Source organism: Sarcophilus harrisii, chromosome 2 (genome assembly GCF_902635505.1).
Source record: "Sarcophilus harrisii chromosome 2, mSarHar1.11, whole genome shotgun sequence".
Lineage (NCBI taxonomy): Eukaryota > Metazoa > Chordata > Mammalia > Dasyuromorphia > Dasyuridae > Sarcophilus > Sarcophilus harrisii.
The window spans coordinates 105539665-105562359 of record NC_045427.1 but is presented as its reverse complement, the minus strand read 5'-3'; the positions used below and the strand labels follow the sequence as shown (position 1 = coordinate 105562359).

At 34.3% G+C, this 22695-nt stretch overlaps 1 protein-coding gene across 3 annotated transcripts in view; it reads right to left on the bottom strand.

Annotated features, from left to right (window-relative positions):
* COMMD1 (copper metabolism domain containing 1) overlaps positions 1-22695 on the bottom strand; it is a 230807-nt gene that overhangs the window by 193437 nt on the left and 14675 nt on the right. The window lies entirely within an intron of this gene.

Below are 22695 nucleotides of genomic sequence, written 5' to 3'. Positions count from 1 at the left end.
GAGCTTGTAAATCAGGAAGGCACTCAGAGGGAGAGACAGGAGACAGCAAGTGACAGCTATGTTCAAACCACACTCTTGACTACCATCTCCTCTCTTACCCTAGCAGAAACAGTCCAAAACTCTGAGCCCAAGAGTCCCAGAAATAATAGTACCACTCCTCAAGACCACCAGCCTTATTTCCAGCCTAAAGCCTAAAGTCATCAGTCAGGTGAAAATTTATAGAGAAAAGCTCACAATGCCCTCCTCCATAAATTCCCTTCACTACCAATACTTACTCTTGGCCAACAGCCACTAACAGGTGGCTAAGCCCAAGAGATCCTGGAATAACCATGCTCCAGAAACAGCCAGCTCTACTTAAGACTTGGTAACTTGTAGCTATTGTCCAAGGAAACAAATCTTGTGGCAATGCAACGTGGGAACTGTGTATGCAGAAACTATCTCCTCTGCAGTCACTATAACTGAAAATTCAGAACAGAACGTTTTTGATGCCAAAATCTTTGGCACTGTTATATGTTTCAACATCATCTATTGATATAGTTTTTATCTATGGAAATGACACTAAAGAGGCATTACCCATCTGCTTTGCTGCTGTACAATAAGGACCTTTGGACCCATCCTTCTGCCTTACAACTGGAACCTATATGTACTTTCTTCAATGCTCCTTGAAAACAGGATCTGTCTGTTTTTCCATTTGTAGCCTCAGTGCTACAAATATAGTACATATACATAGTAGATACTTTTTCATCCATCCATCCATTCATCAATAAATCATTCTCATAAGTCAAATGCCTAAAGTTAACTTTTACAAGGCACCATGTCTTTTTAAATTACATATGCAACCTTCTGATGGGTTTTCTTCTACGTATAATGACCAGAGACTTTTAAGATGAAGTTACAAACCATTGTTAATATGGCAATTAAAGATTAGGAGCACATAACTATGGGAAAAGAAAAAAACATAAATAAGTTGTTTTATGCCTTGTGAAGGAATTTAACTGTGTCTGTGGGCCCTCCATCTGGTAAAGGTTGAAAAGAGATATAACTATGTTGAAATGCATTGTTATAGAATATACAGGCAAAAGAAGGGAAGGCTTTCTTAATGTTATTGAAGATACCAGTAATATCTAAAAATAATTATGGGAAAGAGGACAATGAAAATCCCTGCTCATAGTAATTAAATGCTATTGAAATGTTACTTTATCTTGATTTTAATATATAGGCTTTATACACACAGCTATATACATAATGTTATACATGGTTATTTTAAAGACAAAGCATATTATATGCAGGCACGTACTAAATTCTGAGATTACAAATACAAGCAGAAAGGACAGTTGGTCCTATCTCTGTAGATTTGTATGATAAAAGAATAGAATGTGCTAGGGAGATAAATGAGTTTGATGGATTATCACCAAGTATTCTGCTCTTGCTATGCTGATAACACTGAAATATTCGATCTGATTTATGAGGGAATCCCACTTGAGTTGTCTCCCTGATCATGGGACCCAATCCCAGGAATTCACTTGTCTGACTAAGATTGCCCTTATAAACATATTCCACGAGTATAACATGAACTGTGTTAATGAATGAATCAAGCACAGTATGGGAAATGATAAGGAGTTAGTTACCATAGCCTCAAAGAGGATTATAAGAACTTAGGTCCACAATGTAGACAGAGATGACTTTCCATTCAATTGCATCAAATAGCTGACCTGTATAGTACATGACCTAAGATCTCAATCGATTTAAAACTCACAATGTATTGGTAAATGGAAGAACCGGAATATGGTTACTGTTGTGTAATAATGTCAACTGAGAGGGCACACAAGAAACCAACCCAAACATAAGAATATCTTTTAACACCATGTGAATAGTATTGATACATGATCAATATTAACATGAGTTGTATATTATATATACATTGTGGTTATACATATGTATCTATCTTTTAACTTCACTAATAAAAATAAATAGGCAGGTTCTAAGGAAAGTCTACAAGTTACTTTAATTTATTTTTTATATTTTGTTTATTTATATTTTTAAAAATTATATAAAAGTTTACAAACCAAGTCAATGCTTAATAAATATAGAAGCTGAAGTCAAAATTTTGAGAATGACATAATAAATGTTCCAATTTGTTTTGTTGTTTTGATTAAACTTCTCTTATCCATCCTAAATGATCTTAGTGAAAGTTCATGTTTGGTTACAAAACAACATAACCTCTGAACCTTAGTATTTCATATTTCACTGCAACAGAAAGTAATGGTACAATCCAAGATGGGACTTCCATTTGAGAAAAAAAGTAATCATAATACACTATTGTATGTTTTACATATCACAACTTGCACAAGTGCTTTTGGTGTAGCTAAATCTATATTATCTCATAATTGTCCCCAAAAAGCAAATGTACAAATGTACATAACACTTCAAAAATAATGAATTACTAGTATTGTTTGTGATTAAAATTAATTCATATTAAACATATGTGACATGAATGATATTAGTTTATTTGGTTTTTTTTAAATCTGTATATAACCAAGAGGCATCTAGGATCTTAACTGAACATTTAAGAATTAATCACCAAGACAACAAATATTGGAAATATGGTGTAAGTGTCATAGTTAATAAAAAGAAATCCAGTTCAGTAAGTTCTGAAATCTTTTCCATAAAGAAAGAGTTCACTTTGATGCCAGAAAAAAAAATTGTTCATAAGTTCAAAAGATTTTTAAAAGAACAGGATCTGAGAAATAGGCATGGATTCTCTTCCCCCAGGAATATTTGACATTCTGTTACTTGCTTTTTTAGTAGTTCCAAAAGATAGATAGGAACAAATACCATCTCTGTTTAAATAAAAATAAAAATAGTAACCAAAACCAGTTACTATTTACTGCCTTCTCTGTGTGCACAGAAACAAATAAAAATTTGGGAGAGTTCCATAATATGAGAGAAATCATTATAACGTGTTTATTTAGGTCCAGAAAATAAATCTAAATGTCTACGACTAGCAGATTCTAATTCTATAATTTCAGAGAAACAGTTTCATAGACTAAAAGTTTAAAGAGTAAGCACAAGAAGGCCTTGTTTTCTCCCTTTCCAATAAGGGGCTATATAACAATTTATTAGTGGTTCATCATATTCTTGAGAGATACCTCTCTTAAAATTGCATGTGTTTCCGGACTGCTAGTATCCTCCACAACCAGAAGAGTAGGAATTGTCCATCTTGAGCTAGTGCCAAAGACAAAGGGCAATAGGACAAACATAACACCTCTAGCATCGGCCCAACTGGCTACCTGCCCAGGTACAATGTCAAGGCACACCTTAGTGCTCCCTCCCATCACTCAATTAGTCCCCGCGATTGTCAGCAAAGCCTGGTGTGCCACCTCTTCCACCTTGAAGGGTCTGTGCTGGCAATGTACTGCCCCCTGGTGGTCCCCTAACACTTCACCAGGTGAAGAGGAAGCACATAATCATCAGGGCAATGATGCCCAAGTCTCCATAAGAAAAGCACTGTGTACTTGAAAGGGTGTGGAGTTGGAATCAGAAGATCCAGCTTTGAGTGTCCTCACCAGCACTTACTATTTACAACAAATAAATAAATTGCCTCCCTCAGCTTTAAAATGCAGATCATGATAACTACACCATCTACCTTGACAGAACTGTTTTGTGAAAAGCTGCTAACAAAATGCTATGTAAATATGAACAATTTAATCTTCTTTCTAAACATTCACCTATTGGCATTAGGCTATAAGACTATGGTGGTGCCTCCTTGTGCATCTTTTTAAATCGTTAAAAACTAATTTTTCACATCTGAAAAACATTTACAAATTCCAACTTGATATTAGGAGAGGAAAAGCTTACTATCAGATTAGTGGTGCTTTGCTGAAATCATAAAATTTATAATTTGCTATGACTAACATGATAAATACAATATTAGGAAAACCACAACAGAGGAGCTGAAAGGAGAGCAAGGGACTGGTTGTGGAAATATCTAAGTATTGCTGACTGAAAACAACTGTAAAGGCTCAAGCCAGACCATTGCTTGATCGTGCTTTTTTAATCATGACTCACGACTCCAAAACTTACTTATTAATTTATTTCCCTTAAAAATGAAAATTCACGACCATTACCCAACATGGAAAATCAGGAAAGGAGAAAATACTGTGTTTTGAATCGAAGCAAACATAATACATAATGAAATATGATGAAATTAAATAATCATCTATAATGAAATATGATAAAAGTATATTTAATTTCTTTATTTAATGGCATGAAAAAGACAATTCTTATTACTCAGGACCAATCAGGCAACTTATACATTATTGATTTCCCTTTCTTTTTCTCTCATTCTCCTGTACTCTTTATGCCTATTTTCATTGCTCATTGAAAGGCTAACCTACATAAATAACAGCAAAAACGGAGACTATTCTAATTAAATAAAATTATGACTTGGTAGCAGCTCTCAATGAAAGAATGTTAGGGTAGAAGGTGAAACTATGGCTAAAATGAAGTGCTGTGTCTGAATTAGCTATAGATTCACATAATCCTTATCCACCATTTCCATGTATCACCAAAAATTAATTATAAAGTCAAGGACAAGAGAGAGCACAGGCTACAAAAAAAGCTTTTCCTAAAACCTCAATCTGACCTTTATGCAAAATAATCTAAAAGAACAAAAACGAAAACTGAGTTGTAGTTTTGATAATACCATAAATATAATAGACTGATAGTGATGGCATCAAAGGCAGAATTTGAACCCAGATCCTATAATTCCAGACCAGTATGCGTACCAGTATTGCTTACATGCTCCTCCTCATCTCCACTGATTGAAGTCCCTCTTCCTTCAGGAGGCTGTTAAATTGTCACATTGTTCATGAAGTCATCTATGAATCTCTCTGTCCCCTAGGACAGGGATTCTTAACCTGGAGTCTTTGAACTTTTTAAAAATAAGTATTTCAACATATCTGGCTTCCTTTTTAATTCAATCTATTTATCCAGACCTAGTCTCTTCCCTGAGCTTTGGATCCACATCATCAAAAAATGGCACCGATCTCAGATGACAAACATTAGCTGAAGCTAAATACAACAAGGAGGAACGAGTCATCAGAGTTCTTGTCTTATAGCAAACAGGTTCAAAAGTTTTTAAACATTCCTTCAATTTTTTTTTCTTTTTACTTTGGTAAATGTGCAAAGATATAGACTTATTCTATCTCTTTTCTTTCTGTATACATACATATAAATAACATGTGAAATATAGTCATAGAGAAAATGTAATCCAATTTGAGATCTCTGAAAAGCAAATAGAAATGCAAAACTGGAAGTCAGCAGAGAGACTGGAGTAGGTTAGATAAATCTGAGAATTCTTAGCATCGGGATGGTAATTAAATCTATAGGAGCTGATGAGATCACAAAGTAAAGTAGGATAGAGGAAGAAGAAAAATAGATCCCACGCAAAACTAAGGGATATCCATGGTTAGAGGGTGTGATTTGGAAGAGGAATCAGGGAAGGAGACAGAGTACTCAGATAGGGAGGAAAAGAACCAAAAGAAAGTGATGTCCTGAGAATCTAGGGACAGGAGAATTAAGATATACGACTTAATGATTTTTAAAAATTATTATATTGACTCAGAAAATACAAAACAAATAGTTTTATAAATTTTATCTCTAATTCATTTCTTCTGAGAATTTGTTTATCTTTTTCTTAAGCCTCACTCATTTATAATATACAAATTCTGACCAAAGAGGTCTATTGAGAATTTTATTAAATAGATAACTATTGCCTCATAACTTATTTTGGAAGTAGATACTTTAAAAAGAAAACAACAATAATAAAGTAATCAATACTGCCCCTAGAAATGAGTCAAAATTAAAACTGAGTACCATAGAACATTGTGGGGAACTTTTTAAAAGGAGGTAACAGATGAGATGAAATATACTTATATCAAAGTTAGATAAAACATTTACTACTATGCTATTCTACTGTCAAATGATGTATCGTGCTAGCATTTTATTTTCTCACATTATCCAAAGAAATTCTACATAGCAATGAGAAATTATGATCACTCCCAAGCATTGGTTCTCAAAATGTGATTCTTAAAACTTCTAGAGGTCCCTGAGACCTTTTTAAGGAGACCACGAAATTAAACTATCTTTTATAATACTAAGAAATAATTTGCATAGTAAATATTCTTCCCTTTTACAAGTACATATTTATCTAATAAGATCAGATTTTTTTCATTTCAACCAAATAAACATATCACAACTAATTAGATGCAGCAAAATCAGATAAAAGAATTCAAACTATCTTCTATTGAGCCAAACATTAAAGAAATTTGTAAAAATAGTAAAACAATGCTACTATCCTCACTAAATTTTTGTTTTCAAAAAAATTTTTTTCATTAAAAATTAACATAATAGGCTTACTATAATTTTTAGATGTTTACCAATTTTGATTTCTAAAGTGATAAATATCTATCTAAATCACATAAACAAAAATTCTTTGGGGTCCTTAATTTTTAAGGGTACAAAAGGGTCTGGCGACCAAAAATTTTCAGGACCACTATCTGAATAATGGAAATATACATGAAATCTATTTTAAATAGAATGCCGTGGCTCCAAAATGACTCCTGATCTCCTTGAGCATTAATTATGCATGTTCTTTTTTTATTATTGTTTTTAAAGTGCTATAATGATAATCTTTCTATCTTTTTATTCAATGGCTCCATTCAATATCACAAGTAATCTGGTCCCTTGTAAAAATTAAATACTGTATATACATGTAAATCTAATCAATACATTGGTTATGTCTGAAAATGTATGTCTCACACCACCTATAGCTTACCACTTCTCTGCTAAAAAAAATTCTCTCTTAAAACACTTCTCTTATGTCTTAACTAGCAGCTGTGGGAATTCCCAAAACACATAAATCAAGGACCTAAATTGCTGAAGAGTTCATCTACTCATAATTTCAACTTACACACTCAAAATCAACATTTCCTATACTAATCTTCCATCCTTTTTTCATTTCCATTTTGAAATTATTAGTAAAATGTTCCTGGGTGCCCTCCATGAATACTTGAAATTTAATTTGACAAAAACTAAGCTCATCATAAATTTTATTTCCCAAGCTTAAAACTCAAGAACTATCTTATTCCCCCCTCCTCTTTAATTCCCCAAATTCCAGTCCTTCATAAAAATCCTTTTACTCTTTCCACAATCTCTCTTCACTGGGAATAAATTAAGACAGTCAATGTCAAGCTTTCATTACAACAATCTCCATACCAATTTCCTGCCTCTAGTCTCTCTTCACCTCCCCAAAGGAGTAAAGCCTATACAATTTTAACCATGTCATTTGCTTCTTTATCTATCAGTTATTCTTCTCATTACCTGTTCCAGATTCTCCTGTATGGCAAAACAAATATGTATGCTGTTTTTGTTTTAACTTACATGCTCCAACCTTCACCTTTATACATTTTTACCTGCATTTGGAACTTCTTCATTTTTTTGCATTCATTAGAATGCTTTGAATGTTGTGATTATTCTCAATAAATGCTAACTTACAAACCCTCAAAAACAATACTAGGTCCCTTAAGAAGCATATAATTTAAAAATTTAGGAAAAAACTAATTGCATGAAACAATAACCCGCAAAACAAAGCTATATTGTACTGCACATTTTGGAGTGCCCACCAAGGGTTAGAGCCAGAGCAAAAAAGAGAAGGGAGCAGCAATCAGTAAAGCAAAGTCTTCTTATCCTTCACTAAATTTGAGGGGGATTTATAGTTGGCCTGACGCCAGATTACCAAGAAAGCCACTGACCCTGACCTTGGAGTAATGGAACTTTAAGGTAGTAGATATGGAAATCAAGCATAAAAATGAAGAAGAAAGAAGCAATAGCTCTAGTGAGCATGAGATGCAAGAGCAGAGGTCCATCAGAAGCAGAAGGCATATGTCCTGAATTTCTAGGCTAGGGGTCATATAACAAGTGTTGAAGGTACTTAAAATACAATTTATGCTCTTAGTGAACCCTGTACCATCAATTCATTTTAGTTTTAGTTTCAGTATAAACACTGCCACCTTCCTCACTGCTTCCCATTGGCCTTCCCAGTAGCTCTTGTTCCATGAGTTCATTTTATTTTTTAAACCAACAAAATATGATAAAATGTTGATTAAAAGAAAGTCAAAGGTATGTGTTGTGTCACAGTTAATGGTTACAAATACAGAGTAGAAAAAAAAAAATTCCCTTAAAGATGAAATGGTCAGTTTCAGAACAAATCTAAGGAGTCTTGAAACTGATTTAGAACAGTTGGATCAAAGTGGAAAATTATTATGGAGCTGACACAAACCTGGCACGTGGAACCCAGATACCCTTAGGTTTAAATCTGAGCTGCTAAATGAGAACCATAGACAGGAAAGACAGGAAACTGGCAATTTTACTTGGTGAAAGTGCATATTGATTCAACCATTCCAGAGAGCAATTTGGAACTACGCCCAAAGGGCTATAAAACTATGCATACCTTTTGACCAAGCCATACCACTATTAGGTTTGTGTTCCAAAGAGATTAAAAAAAAGAGAGAGAAAAGGACCTATGTGGATAAACATATTTATAGTAGCTCTTTTAGTGATGGCAAAGAATTGGAAATTGAAAGGATGGCCATCAACTGGGGAATGGCTGAACAAGTTGTTGAATATGATTGTGATGAAATATTATTTGCTTTGAAGAAATGATGAGCAGAATGCTCTCAGAAAAACATGGAAAGACTTGATGCAAAATAAAATGAAAATAACCAAAAGAACATTGTATACAATAACAACAATGCTATGTGATGATCTACTATGAATAATTTATTCTCAGCAATACAACAATCCAAGACAACTCTATAGGATTTATGACCAAAGTTGCTGTCTCTCTCCAGAGAAAAAAACTGGTAAAGCCTTGAATGCAGATCAAAGATACTTTTTCTTTACTTTATTTTTCTTAGGTTTTTTTTTTTTTTTTTTGTCTGTGCTTTCTTTCATAGAATGACTTACGTGGAAATGTGTTTTATCCTGTAAAACTATCAAATTGCTTGCCTTCTCAATGAAGTAGGGTATAGAGGAAAGAAAAGAATCTAGAACTCAAAATTTGAAGACAAAAAAGAATGTTAAAATTGTTTTAGCATGTAATTGGGAGGAAAAATAAAATACTAAATAAGATAAAATTTAAAAAATAAAAAAGCTCTATAAGAATAAGAACTGAGAACAGGTCAAAAAATTAGGCAATTAGGAAGGGAGGTCATTGCCTGCAGAAAACTATTTCAGTTGAGTAATAGGAAAGGTAAAGTAGATTGCAGGGCTGATGAATGAATGGTAAAAACAGCAATCATAGACTAATCTTTTCAAAAATTTATTAAAGGGAAAAAAGAGAGGGGAAGAGACATAAAAGGCAGAAGGAGATAATGATTAAGAAGAAGTACTTAGGAGGTAACTAGGTCTAAGAAAGGCATTTTGTTTATCTGTTTTCTAGGATAAGAGAAACCAGAGACTATTTATAAAGAACAAAGAGATTTAAAATGAAAGAATTGGGAGAACTGGATGCAACAAGTTCTCTGAGTAGATAGATGCCAGAAGATAGAAATGGACAGGGGGAAGGGGGAAAACAATTTTTTCCCCAATAGAACAAGTGAAGATATAAGGAAATTTTGAGCTATGAGAGAAGGGAGAAATTGAAGGAGCTCCTATCTGATGGCTTTCATCTTTTTAATAAAAGAAATTAACTGTAGCAAATGTGAAAGGGATTTAACGGAGAATCTTGAAGAAAGGAGAAAAAGAATGCCACAGAAAACAATCTATCAGGGGTAAATAAAAGGGCCACTGCTTAACAAACATTAAAAGGTTGAGGTTAGATAACATAAAATTATAGTCAAGATAATTTGTCTATTATCATGACTCACTAGTAAAAATGGTAGAGAAGGCAAAGAATTAAATTCATTCAGGATTGGCCTCCAGTCAGATGGGTATAATGGAAGAACAATGGAAGAAAGGAATCTAAGTTATTATCCAAAAAAACCTGAAATGACTGCTCATGGGATATAGGCTAATTGTGATTATTGGCACACTTGCCTTATCTGCCCTGTTAGATTCTAAATTCATTAAGGGAAGAAACTTCATTCTCTTAGCCTTTATATCCCTTCTTCCCCTTGTCCTCAGCATACAGTCTTGCATACAGCAGGTACTCAAAAAATGCTTATTAATAAAATAAAGAATATGATCTATTCTGTTTAAATCCTCTCATATATAAAAACTCTCCTCTTAAATTCTAACAAATGTTCTTGCTTTAGGAAACTTTATGCCTCAAAGAAATCTCAGAATGATTCTGATATATAAACTAATTAACTCCAGGACTAGCTACAAAATAGGTGATACAAGTTGTTGGAGCAAATTAAATATGCTCTCAGGGGGGAAAAAAAACTGATTGTTTTGTAAATAACAGATTAACTGGCTCTATTATCTGACTGAAGTGATATACATGACAAATGTCATATACCTGAACATTAAAAAAGTTATTTTTCCAATTCTGCACAGAATTAGGAAAGCGTTTCTCAAGTTATCAACGCAATTCTCAAGAATCCTGGATGGAAATAACTGTATATGTTCATGCAAAAAGATGTGTGGAATTTAATTAATGTTTCACCAGTAAAAAAGAATCCAAATATTTTTATAGCACTCCAAATTATCCAGAAAATAATATTTCTTAATCCAAAGTATCAATCCAAATGTTTAGACTTCTTTTTGAATGAGAAATTCTTATTGTTAAGTAGCCAACATCTGACTGTGTTCTGAACTAGAATATGCAAGAACAAGAATGTTTTAGACAGTTTCCAACATTTTTTTTTTCAGTTCAGTATTAGTAAATCCATAAGTCTAAGATTCTACTGCCACCTAAAGATAAAAAATGTAACTACTACTAAATTAATCTTAGAAGAAGAGGAACTTTCTGCAGAATTAAAAAAAAAATAAAATACCACAGACAAAAGGTATTAGCAACCTCAATTTTTTCCCAGTCTAAACATATAGTCAAAGTTAATTTTGGTCTAATTAATATTTGTTATCCCACTTTTCATAGGTAAGCTTAATTTCTTATTTAACAGTTGGTGATTAATATAGGGCATAGCTAAGGTCTATTTAAAGATTCTTGAATTTAGGAGCCAATATAAAAAATCATTACTTTTTCACAAATTTGTATAATCTGGAAAAAAAGAAAGAATGAAGGAAAGGAAAAAATGATAGGCATAAGAGTTTTTATATCACTACTTACAAAATGTGTTATATAAAGTAGAAGCCTTCTCCAAAAGTTAATTGACTATGAAGTAAAAATAAAGATTAAAAAATCCAAATGAAAAGAAAAGGTTGAAACACATAGTCATTTTTTTAACGAGACAAAATATTCTCTCCAGAAATTTCACTAAAGAAATCTGATCTGTAGGGGATATATAATGAACAATAGGTAAATACCACTCTTTCAAAAAGAAAGTTGATACCGAAAGGCAGCCATGTCCTCATTCTATAAATTTGATACCAAGACCCTTTTAGACCTCTATTTTCACTGTCCAAGTTGATCTCCAAAACTTTCTGGTTTATAAAAAGAAACCTGGCCCTTTCCTTCTCATTAAAGACTTGAATTTTAAAATCAATATGTCACGGAGGAGGGGGATTATCAACTCTCTATATTGACATTCAGGGACTTAAAGAACATAATTCCAATTTATCTTTTTGGCCTTATCTCACATTACAGTCTTTCAGGAACGCTACCTTTCAGTCAAACTGATTAACAGTTTTCTGAGTTCATCCCACCTTTTTCTACTTCTGTGCTTTGTTCACATTCACTTTCACACCTGAAATGCACTCCTTTCTCACCCCTTCCCTACAGAAATCCTAGATAAGAGAGGGGAGGAGGGAAGCAGGGAGGGAAGGAAGGAAAGAAAAAGGGAGGAAGAGAGGGAAGGAAGAGGGAAGGAAGGAAGGAAGGAAGGAAGGAAGGAACGAAGGAAGGAAGGAAGGAAGGAAGGAAGGAAGGAAGGAAGGAAGGAAGGAAGGGAGGGAGGGAGGGAGGGAGGAAGGGAGGGAGGGAGGGAGGAAGGGAGGGAGGAAGGGAGGGAGGAAGTGATGTGGTTAATGGCAGTGCAGAGAGTTGTGGAAATCACCTCTGGTTGACACACAGGTCCAACGTCAAAGAATTCACGAACCCAAAAAGTCCGAATGGCAAAAGGGAAATTTATTGGCACTAAAAAGTCAGCTTTGCTAGGAAGACAGACTTCTGAGTGGGAAGGTCCTGTCAGAGAAATAGAGATAATAACTGAGAAGGATATCTTCACAGTAGTTGAGTCCTGGTGGTCAGCTGTCAAGAAGACAGGTCCCTTGGCAAAGCATAATCCTACTTTGGACTTCTGCAAAAATTTCGAGTTCAAAATAATCTTTTTATAAGAAGTCTGAGGCTTGGTACCAATTGAAAAGAGAGTTAATGGCCCCAGGTCTAGATACTTATCTTGGGAGTTTCAAGCCATCTATAGGAATGTCTGGCCCAGATCTCCCAGAGCCTGGAATTTCCTGAAAGGGGATCCGGCTACCCCGAAAAGATCAGTTGAGGAGAGGGGGGTGATTTGCCCAAGATCTCCGATTGAATGACATCTTAGCAAAGGCCTGTCTGGAAAGTATGACCCCTCCCAGACTCTCTGGAGTCTGAGACCCCAAATCTCCCTTCTTTTACAAATCAAAGGGGACACAGTTTCAGAGTTCTCCTCATACCCCCATCACCATCAAAAGGAAGGAAGGAAAGAGGGAGGAAGGGACAGAGGGAAGGAAGGAAGGAAACATTTATTTTTTTAATCTCTTTTGGTATTCATGCCAAGTAGTGGCATTGTTAGGTCAAAGAATATACATAAATTTATAACCCTTTGGGCACAGATCATATTTCTCATTATTTATCAATTGATGCATGGCTCTTATTTTTTATAAATTTGACTCAATTCCCTCTATGTCTGAAAAATGAAGCATTATCACAGAAACTCTGCTTTGAAATTCTCTTTACAATCACTATTGACAATTATATTTCCTCCCATTTATTCTCTCCTTTTACCCTGTCCCTTCTCAAAAATGTTTTGGTACTGACCACTCCCTCCCCCAATATGCCCTTTCTTTTAACATCCCCCAGCCAATACCCCATTCCCTTCCTATTTTCCTACTGGTAAGATAGATTTCTATACCCCTACTGTTATTTCTTCTATGAGCTAATTCTGATGAGAGAGAATAAGGTTCGCTTTTTCACCCTCTTCTCCTCCTCTTTCCCTCCACTGTAAAAAGCTTTTTCTTGCCTCTTTTTGATGGAAGATAATTTGCACCATTCCATTTCTCCTTTTCCCTTTCTCCCAGTACATTCATCTTTCATCCCTTAATTTCATCATTTTTTTTTTTAAAAAAGATAGTATCCAAAAGGAAACATTTATTAAGCAGCTAGATGTGCCAGGCATTGTGCTAAGTACTTTCCAAATATTATCCTCATTTAATCCTTATAACAACCCCCTGTAAGGTAAATATAACAATTAAGTCAACTCACAACAGACAGAGATTAAGTACTTTGCCCAGGGTCACACTGCAAGCAAATATCTGAAGCTGGATTTGCACTCCAGTCTACAGGACTCCAAATCCAGCTCTACATTCACTGACACTTAACTGCCTCCAGGAATAAGAAAGAGATTTGTGATTTCACTCATAGGAAAATCCCAAGCTAGGAAATTACTTCTATCAAGACCTGCTCTGCAAGCTACAATCTTAAAGAATTGGCTAGGGCCCCAGAAGTCATGTGCCCAGAGAGTAGGAGAGGAGGATGTCAGCCCAGGTCTTCCTGGTCAAGGCAACCTTGTATCCATTATGGTGTGCTTTGCTTCTGGAATAAAGTCATGAGGCCTACAAATTTAATCATATTCAGGGACATTCAGAAATGTTTTCTTTAATTTCTGGAATGATTCCAAGCACAATCTAAACTGGAAGTTTAGGTCTTCTGAGCTCCAAGGCCTGCTCATCAGCCATGACACTCCACCATCTCTTACACCAAATGATATTTGTAAAGCGCTTAGCACAGTGCCTGGCACGTGGTTTTTTGATAAAATGAAAATAAAGACTTTCTTTAACATTAAATCAGTTTTCTGGAGGATTCACATGAGAATTATGAACACTTTTCATAGCATTCAATCAGAATAATTTTAATTTTAAACTAAAAAGTAAATAGTAAATTTTTTGGTTCTTTGAATAAACAATCTTCTATACATGATTACATTCTAATAATTACTAAAAAATTCTTGAGAAATTACATAGTGCCTATAATCAAATAATCTGCAAGGCACTTTTCTTATTAGTTAAAAATATTATTTATCCCTATTAACATTAAGGGATGAATTAATGAACTTTCTAAAAGAGAAGAATAAAGGATTCCCAGTTAATTGATATTTTTTAACCAAGCTCTTTTAAATACACTTCACATTTTACATTCCCTTCCAAATATTAAACTTCAGCAGTTTAATCAGTTAGTAATCAAAGCATAGCATTTTCATCAATATTTGAACTAAGGAATTTATTTTTAAAATATATTTGAAAATAGTATGCTCATCGGGCAAATATGGCCATGGTTTTTAAATTCCTCTGCTCAACACAGTTCTTCATAAAAGAACATTTTTATATATAATAAATGTATTACTCTCCTATTGATATAAGCTAAAAACAGTATCTAATAGTATCTAAAATTTAATTTACAAATAAAAATATTAGTGGCTAAGTTGGCTTTTGATTAATGAAAATTAAGTTGACCCATAAGTAGTTGTATTTCCAAAATAAACATTTTTCTTATTCATACTGTTGCTTTGTAAATGTTAAAGTACTAAATAAATGTGAATAATTAATATTATTATTGCCCAAAATCACAGAGCTGGTGAGTGGAGGACTAGATTCAAATCCATTCTTTTAATAATAAAATTCCATTTTTAAAATGCCAAAGTCTCACCACCAGGTGGCAGTGATTACTAAATGTTCATGAAATTTGAAACTAATTGGCACGGCCTTATAATACAATTTGTATTTTCACCAATGTGTCTTCCCTAACCTCAAAATATCTCAATTTGAAGCATATGTTTAAGGTTGAAAGAATTAGTTTGGGGCAAATAAAAAACAGCGATTGTTATAATAGTCAAATGGATTTATGTTCTCTTCAATATGGGTGTTCCTTCTAATAATACTCAAAACTTATCCCCATAAGATCACACAGTCCATGGACTCTTGTCCATGTTCTCATATAAACTAGATACAAAAAGGACTGTCTTGCTTTTCATTAACATCAGAAGGATACCAATCTAATATGCTGGTCTGTCCAACAGTTATCCTTCACTTTTGCCCCATATTCAGTCTTTTTATTTTCAGTCATATATTTTCTTTTTTTTATTATAGCTTTTTATTTACAAGTTATATGCATAGGTAATTTTTCAGCATTAACAATTGCAAAACCTTTTGTTCCAATTTTTCCTCTCCTTCCCCCAGATGGCGGGTTGACCAATACTTGTTAAATATGTTAAAGTATCCTATATTTTCTTAATGACATCCTTCATAATTCCTTGTTTGTAACAGCCTGTTCAGACCTCACCATGTATTTCTCAATGGTTTTTTGAGTGAGCCCCAATTTTTGGAACACTGAAACACTATACAGCTTGAAGCCATAAAACATCATCTTTTATTTCAAGAAGAAAATGGGTCATTAAAATAATTTATAAATTTTCCAAAGGCAATCCAGCTCATTTTCCTTCTTATTCTGGTCAATTCTAGGTCCAACTCATTGTCCATTTGCTGTTCTTGTGCAAGATATATGTAATAAAACAAGTTCTATAGACTGTCATTCAACTTCACATATAATATAGATAAGAAACATTCCTTATCCACTGGATTATTCCTATATGGATAGTTAGGTTAACTCATTTAGGAGATTCTGGGGTTTGATGCAATCAAGACAGTAATGTCCAAACAGAAGTATTACAAAATAGGAATTTCTCTTTGACTAGGACTCTTCACTAGAAATTGTCTATGACAGTGATGAAGACGACCTTCAAAGATCAGAGGGCAGAATAATATTAATTCTGTGCTTTTTAAAAAAAACATTATATGTATACATTCATTTTTACATATTTCCATATAAATAATGTTGGGGGAGAAAAATAGAAACAAAAGGGGAAAATCATGAGAAAGGAAAAAACAAGAGAAAAGAAAAAAAGTAAAAATAGTATGTTTTGTTTCAGTCTCTGAGGTTCTCTCTGTAGATGTGGCATTTTCTATCCAAAATTTATTGAAATTGCCTTGGATCACTGAATTGCCAAGAAGAGCTAAGTCCATCATAATTGACCACCATAAGAATCTTGCTATTGCTGTGTACAATGTTTTCCTGGTTCTACTGGTTTCACTCGGCATCAGTTCATGTAAGTCTTTTCAAGCTTTTCTGCCTGTTCATCATTTCTTAGAGAACAATTGTACTCCATTACATTCAAAAATTATAACTTATTCAGCCATTTCCCAACTGATGGGCATCCATTCATTTTCCAATTCTTTGCCATTACAAAATGAGCTGCTATAAACATTTCTGCATACATGAGTCCTTTTGCTTCTCTGTGGTTATTTCTTTCAGGGAATCTTGTAAAATTTTGACATAAGTTTGACCTAACTGAACAGTCATTAAGAAAGAACTTTTCTCAATGAACCAAATTCCTTCTTATAGACACCAAAAATTAGGCACAAGGAGATTTTTTTTTTTATTCTGCATGTTCTACATCCTCTGGGCAATTGTATGATATGGAACATCACTTGTGAAAGCCTTCATGTCCCTTTCTAAGAAAATCAACAGAAATGCTTATTGATATATTTGTAGATTGTTCTCTTAAATTTTTCAGGAAGAAGGCAATGTACCATAAACATATGGTTCAGTCCTTTTAACTCTTCTCCAACTGATTCCCTATCTCATTCCCCAAACTTGATCTTTTCTCCTCAATCAACAAGCATTTCTTTACTAAGTATTTACTACATGTGAAGCATTGTGCTAAGTAAGCACTGGGGATACAGGACAAAAATGAAATGCCTTCAAGATTATGTTCCTCAAATATCTCATACTTCTCTCTTTTTTTCATCTCTGTTGATTTCTCTCTGTTGATTATTTGACCCTTCTGACTAAATCTTATTCCTGGATATACTCCTTTTTCTGGGTTTTCATGACACTAGTCTCTCCTGGTTCTCCTACCTGTTGGCTCACTCCTCAGTCTCCTTTGCTAGTTCATCCATCTCTTACCTGAGTGTGTGCCCCCCTCCCCGTGGCAGATAACTCATAAATGATTCCTAAATCTTTCTACCCAGCCTGTCTTTTTGCTGAGCTCTATTCCCAAACTTATCTTTTCTCTCAGACCCACCCATTTTCCAAACTTTCCTAATTTCTGCTGAAGGCACCACTATTTTTCCAAGTCTCTCACCACTCAATGCCAATTTCTGTCATTTCTATCACTACCACCTTTTCTAACATCCATATTCCTTCTCATGCCTTATCTTAGTTCAGACTCTCATCACCTCTTATCTAGATTTTTGCAAAAGCTTCATAATTCTTCTCCCTGTCTCACAACTCCCTTCGCTCCTATCTATCCTTCACATAGCTACCAAAATTATCTCCCTTAAATCATTCCCCTACTCAGTCAACTTCACTAGTTCTCTATTGCCTCTAAGATAAAATGCATACTGTGTTGGGTATTTAAAGCTCATCACAACTTGGCTCCAACCCATATTCCTAGCCTCATTGTACATTACTCCCCTCCCTCATATTCAACTAAACTGACTTCTCCGTTTCAAACATACCACATGCCATCTCCCATCTAGTACCTTTGTACTGGCTATCCTGAATGCTTAAAAAGCAGTCCTTTATAAAAATCTACTTCAGTGAATCTGTCACTTCTTTCAAGTCTAAACTCAGTACCATCTATTATATAAAGTTTTTCCTGATCTCCCTACCAGGGATCCCAATCTCAACTACTATGAAGTTCCCTCTCTAACTACCTTGTATTTATTTTGTATTCACTCTGTATATTCTTACATAGGCACATACTGATTCCCCTGATAGAATATAAATGTTTTAAGAGAAAGAACTATTTTATTTTTTTAACTTTTCATTTTATTCTTTGTATCTCCAGTACCCAGCATAATGTCCTGCTAATTAATTGATTGATTGCTATTACTATCCCTCAGTTACCTTTTTCTGGTAATGATAAAGTCTTTGCTATTATTGTCTTCTCCTACCTAAGATATCTTAAAAATAACAAGCTCAAAACTGTGTTGTCTTTAGTATAGCTCCTAGCTTCTTAAACTGTGATTCCATATGGGGTCTTATAACTAAATGGTGAGCATCGCAAAATTATGGTTTATTATCAGTGTTTTATTTGCATACCTATTTTATATACCTATATACCTGAGGTCACATAAAAATTCTCAGATGAAAAGGGGTAACGAGCAGAAAAAGTTTAAGAAGCCCTGGTACTGATCTCCATTTGATTTAGACCAGTTTTTTCTATATTAAGTTCCATTTTTAGTTCGTTTCTAGTCCCTCCATAAGCACCACCAGGACTTTAATGTTAAAATTCAAATGTGGCAGCTTCATTGTCCTTGATGTTTGCACAAAATCTTTTCCATCTTTCATTTGTCTGTTGTTTTCTTTTCAGTTTCATGGAGAATTTTCACCTGAGATGATTTTGCTTGATTTGATCCCTTGACAACCTTTTCCTTTCTTTCTTTCTTTTTTTACTTTCTAATAATATTTTTTTTACCTTCAAAATATATGGAAAGATATTTTCAACATTCACTCTTGCAAAATCTTGTGTTCCAAACTTTTCTCCCTCCCTTCTCTTCATTCCCCTCTTGTAGACAGCAAGTAATCCAATAAATGTTAAACATGTACAATTCTTCTATACATATTTCCACATTTATCATGCTGTACAAGAAAAATCAGATTAAAAAGGAAAACGAGAAAGGAAAAAAAAAGCAAGCAAACAACAGCACAAAAGGTGAAAATACTATGTTGTTGTGATCCTCAGTCCTCACAATCCTCTCTCTGGGTGCAGATGGCTCTCTCCATTACAAATCTATTGGTATTGGCCTGAATCACCTCATTGTAAAAAAGAGTCAAGTCTATCACAGTTGCTCACCACATAATCTTGTTGCCACTGTATAACTACTTGGTTCTACTTACTTCACTTAGCATCATTCCATGTGAGTTTCTCCAGGTGTCTCTGAAATCATCCTGCTGATCGTTTTTTATAAAATGATAATATCTCAAAATATTCATATACCATAACCAGGTCCAGTAGAGACACTGCTGGATCAAAGGGTATGCACAATTTGATAGCCTTTTGGACATAGTTCCAGTTGCTCTCCAAAACGGTTGGATCACTTCACAACTCTATCAACAATGTATTAATTTCCGGCATTCCTTCAACATTTATCATTATCTTCTCCTGTCCATCATAAACAATCTGAAAGATGTGTAGTGGTACCTCAAAGTTGTCTTAATTTGCATTTCTCTAATTGACTTTCTTTAAAATGGTTTTTCATTCAATCACTTCTTGCTGGTATATGAAGTGGTGTTGTTCATCACTTCATACTTCATCACTAAGATTTTAGAAAGCTGTTATAGTCAAAGCCAATGATGCCATTTACTATTACATCTCTTCACTTGGGAAGTCAAGTGTTCTTCAAGGATGGTGTTTTTAGGGTCTTTTGATCTCCTCACTTTTGGCAACTGATTTACATCAGTTAAATTTTCTTGTGACCTGAGTTCAAATCCAGCCTCAGATATTTAGTAGTTGTGATATCCTAGACAAGTCACCTGTTTGCCTCAGTTTCTTTAACTGTAAAATAGGCATCACAGGGTTGGCAGATTTATGGGAGGATATGTATAAGCATAGGATGGGCTGTGATTTGCATCATTGGAAGGTGCATTCACATGAATGAGATCTCTATATTTCTATACTGAGTATATGAGTATTGATGCTATAGAAAAAGAGAGAAATAGAGGGGAATGGGGAATGAAAAGCTGCTAAGTCTTTCACAGTGTCTACTATATGTCAGGCACTATGAAAAGCCCTTCTTACAAATATTATCTCATTTGATCTCACTTGATCCTCATAGCCAACAAATAAGTAACTACAAAGAAATGAGATGTTATCAAAATAATGAATAAAAAAACTAAGTAAGAATGAGGGATGTTCATCACTAATATTCTTACAATGTTGAAAGAAAGAAGAGGAGGTTTTTTGTGTTTCCTTTTCCACTATTCTCAATTTTCTTCCTAATTCCCCACCCCTCCTCTCTCTCTCTCTCTCTCTCTCTCTCTCTCTCTCTCTCTCTCCCTCCTTCCCTCCCTCTCTCTCTGTCTGTCTCTCTCTCTCTCTCTCTCTCTCTCTCTCTCTCTCGTCCTGCAGCACCAACTCTATAATAGATTTCTCCATCTAGATGTCTCATTAGAATCTGAAACTTGAGATGTCAAAAACAAATTTAATCATCTTTCATATAAAAATTGAAAGTTTTCTGTTTCTATCTATTTCTATCAAAGGCACCATTATTTTTTAGCTACCCAGATCTCCAATCCCAGATCATCTTCATTTTCCCATCCCATATTCAGTCACCATATTTAACCACAGGCTTTGTTAATTTTACCTCTACCACAACTTCTTACACCCAAACCATTCTCTCTACACTTATACAACTATCACCTCACTACCTTCATCACCATTGCCTATATTATTGCAATAGTCTCCTAACTGGTATCCATGCCTCCAATCTTTTATCTTTCTAATTCATTCTTCACATGGCTACCAAACCAATATTCCTAAAGCACATCTGCCCATTATCACTCTCTTTTTCAAGAAATATCAGTGGCTCCCTATTGCCTCTAGGATAAAATGGCAAACTATTCTGTTTGGCATTTGAAGTCCTTCACAATCTGGATTCAACCAGCATTTCTATAGTACATTTCATATTGATAAAGACAAATTGACCTACTTATTATTTGCTGAAAAAGAAATTCTATCTCTGAATCTTTGTTTTTGTCCAATCTTGCTCCATGCCTGAAATGACTGCCTTCCTCATCAACTCTGTCATGGAATCCCTAACTCCCTTCAATGATCACCTTCAGCATTAACTCCTGCACAAGACTTTTCCTAATGTCTCCACTTTATAGTACCATCTAAAGCCTGAAAATTACTTTAAATTTAATTTGTTTCTATGTTATATTTAATTGGAAATGTTACACACACATACATACGCACAAAACGAATAGAAGCTCCTTTAGGCAATTACTAATTGACTTTTATTCTTGTATTCTTAGAAGAACATTAATATTTGGCTTATAATAGATCTCTAATAAATGCATTGTTATTTGAATTATTTTGATGATGGTATTTTTGTAAAAAAAATTATTATGAGCAGAGAAGATGACCAAATATTCCATGAAATAATATTTCTTCCTGACTAAGAAAAACAAAGATCATCTCCTTCTACATTAGTACATCTGTGCAATTCTCAACCATGGGATGGAACGCTGGATTTGGAGTTGGGAATACTCAGACTCAAATTCTATCTCAAATACTTTCTATCTACGTGACTCTGTACAATCACTTGGCAACAACAAGATTATATAAAGATCAATTCTGATGGACATGGCTCTTCAACAATGAGATGATTGAGGCCAGTTCCAATGATCTTGTGATGAAGAGAGCCACCTACATCCAGAGAGAGGACTGTGAGAACTAAGTGTGGATCACAACATAACATTTTCACTCTTTTTGTTAATGTTTGCTTGCATTTTGTTTTCTTTTTCTTTTTTTTTTCCTTTTTTGATCTGATTTTTCTTATGCTGTGGCAGCACAATAATTGTAAAAATACATATGGAGGAATTGCACGTTTAACATATAGTGGATTACTTGCTATCTAGTAGAGTTGATGGAGAGAAGGGAGCGGGATTTGGAATACAAGATTTTGCAAGGGTCAGTGTTGAAAAATTATCCATCTACATGTTTTGAGAATAAAAATTTTTAATTAAAAAAAAGAATTTTTTTTAAAAAAGAAAAGAAAATGATCTCTAAAATCCCTTCCAGTTCTAAATCTATGATTCTATGATCTTCCCATAAGTTGACCATGGGGGACCCATCCAACATGCTAGTAGGTCCTTTTTTAGATTTTTTTCATGCTGGGGGGATAAGAAAGGAGCACATCAGCTGTCTACCAGTTATCCCTCATGCTTACCATGTGACCACTCATAATTTTGTCTTTTTACTCTACTTTTCCTGTCCAATTTTTCATTGGTGATATGTTATAGCCTATTATTTCTTCCATGTGCCTCTCCATTACCCTTTGGGTAGTCTTCAACTTAAATTTTTAGGAGATCATAGCTTTCGATGACTAGTAGCCATATATGAACAGAAGAATACTGATTTTAATAATTACATAGTGACATGTTACTCATTTTATTGATATTCTCAGAAATATTTCAATTAGCAACACGTTATAAGCCTTGGAATAAGAAAAAGTTGAGTCCCTACTTCAGATACTTACATGTATGACCCAGGCAAGTCACTTAGCCTCTCACTGTGGCTCTGTCTCCTC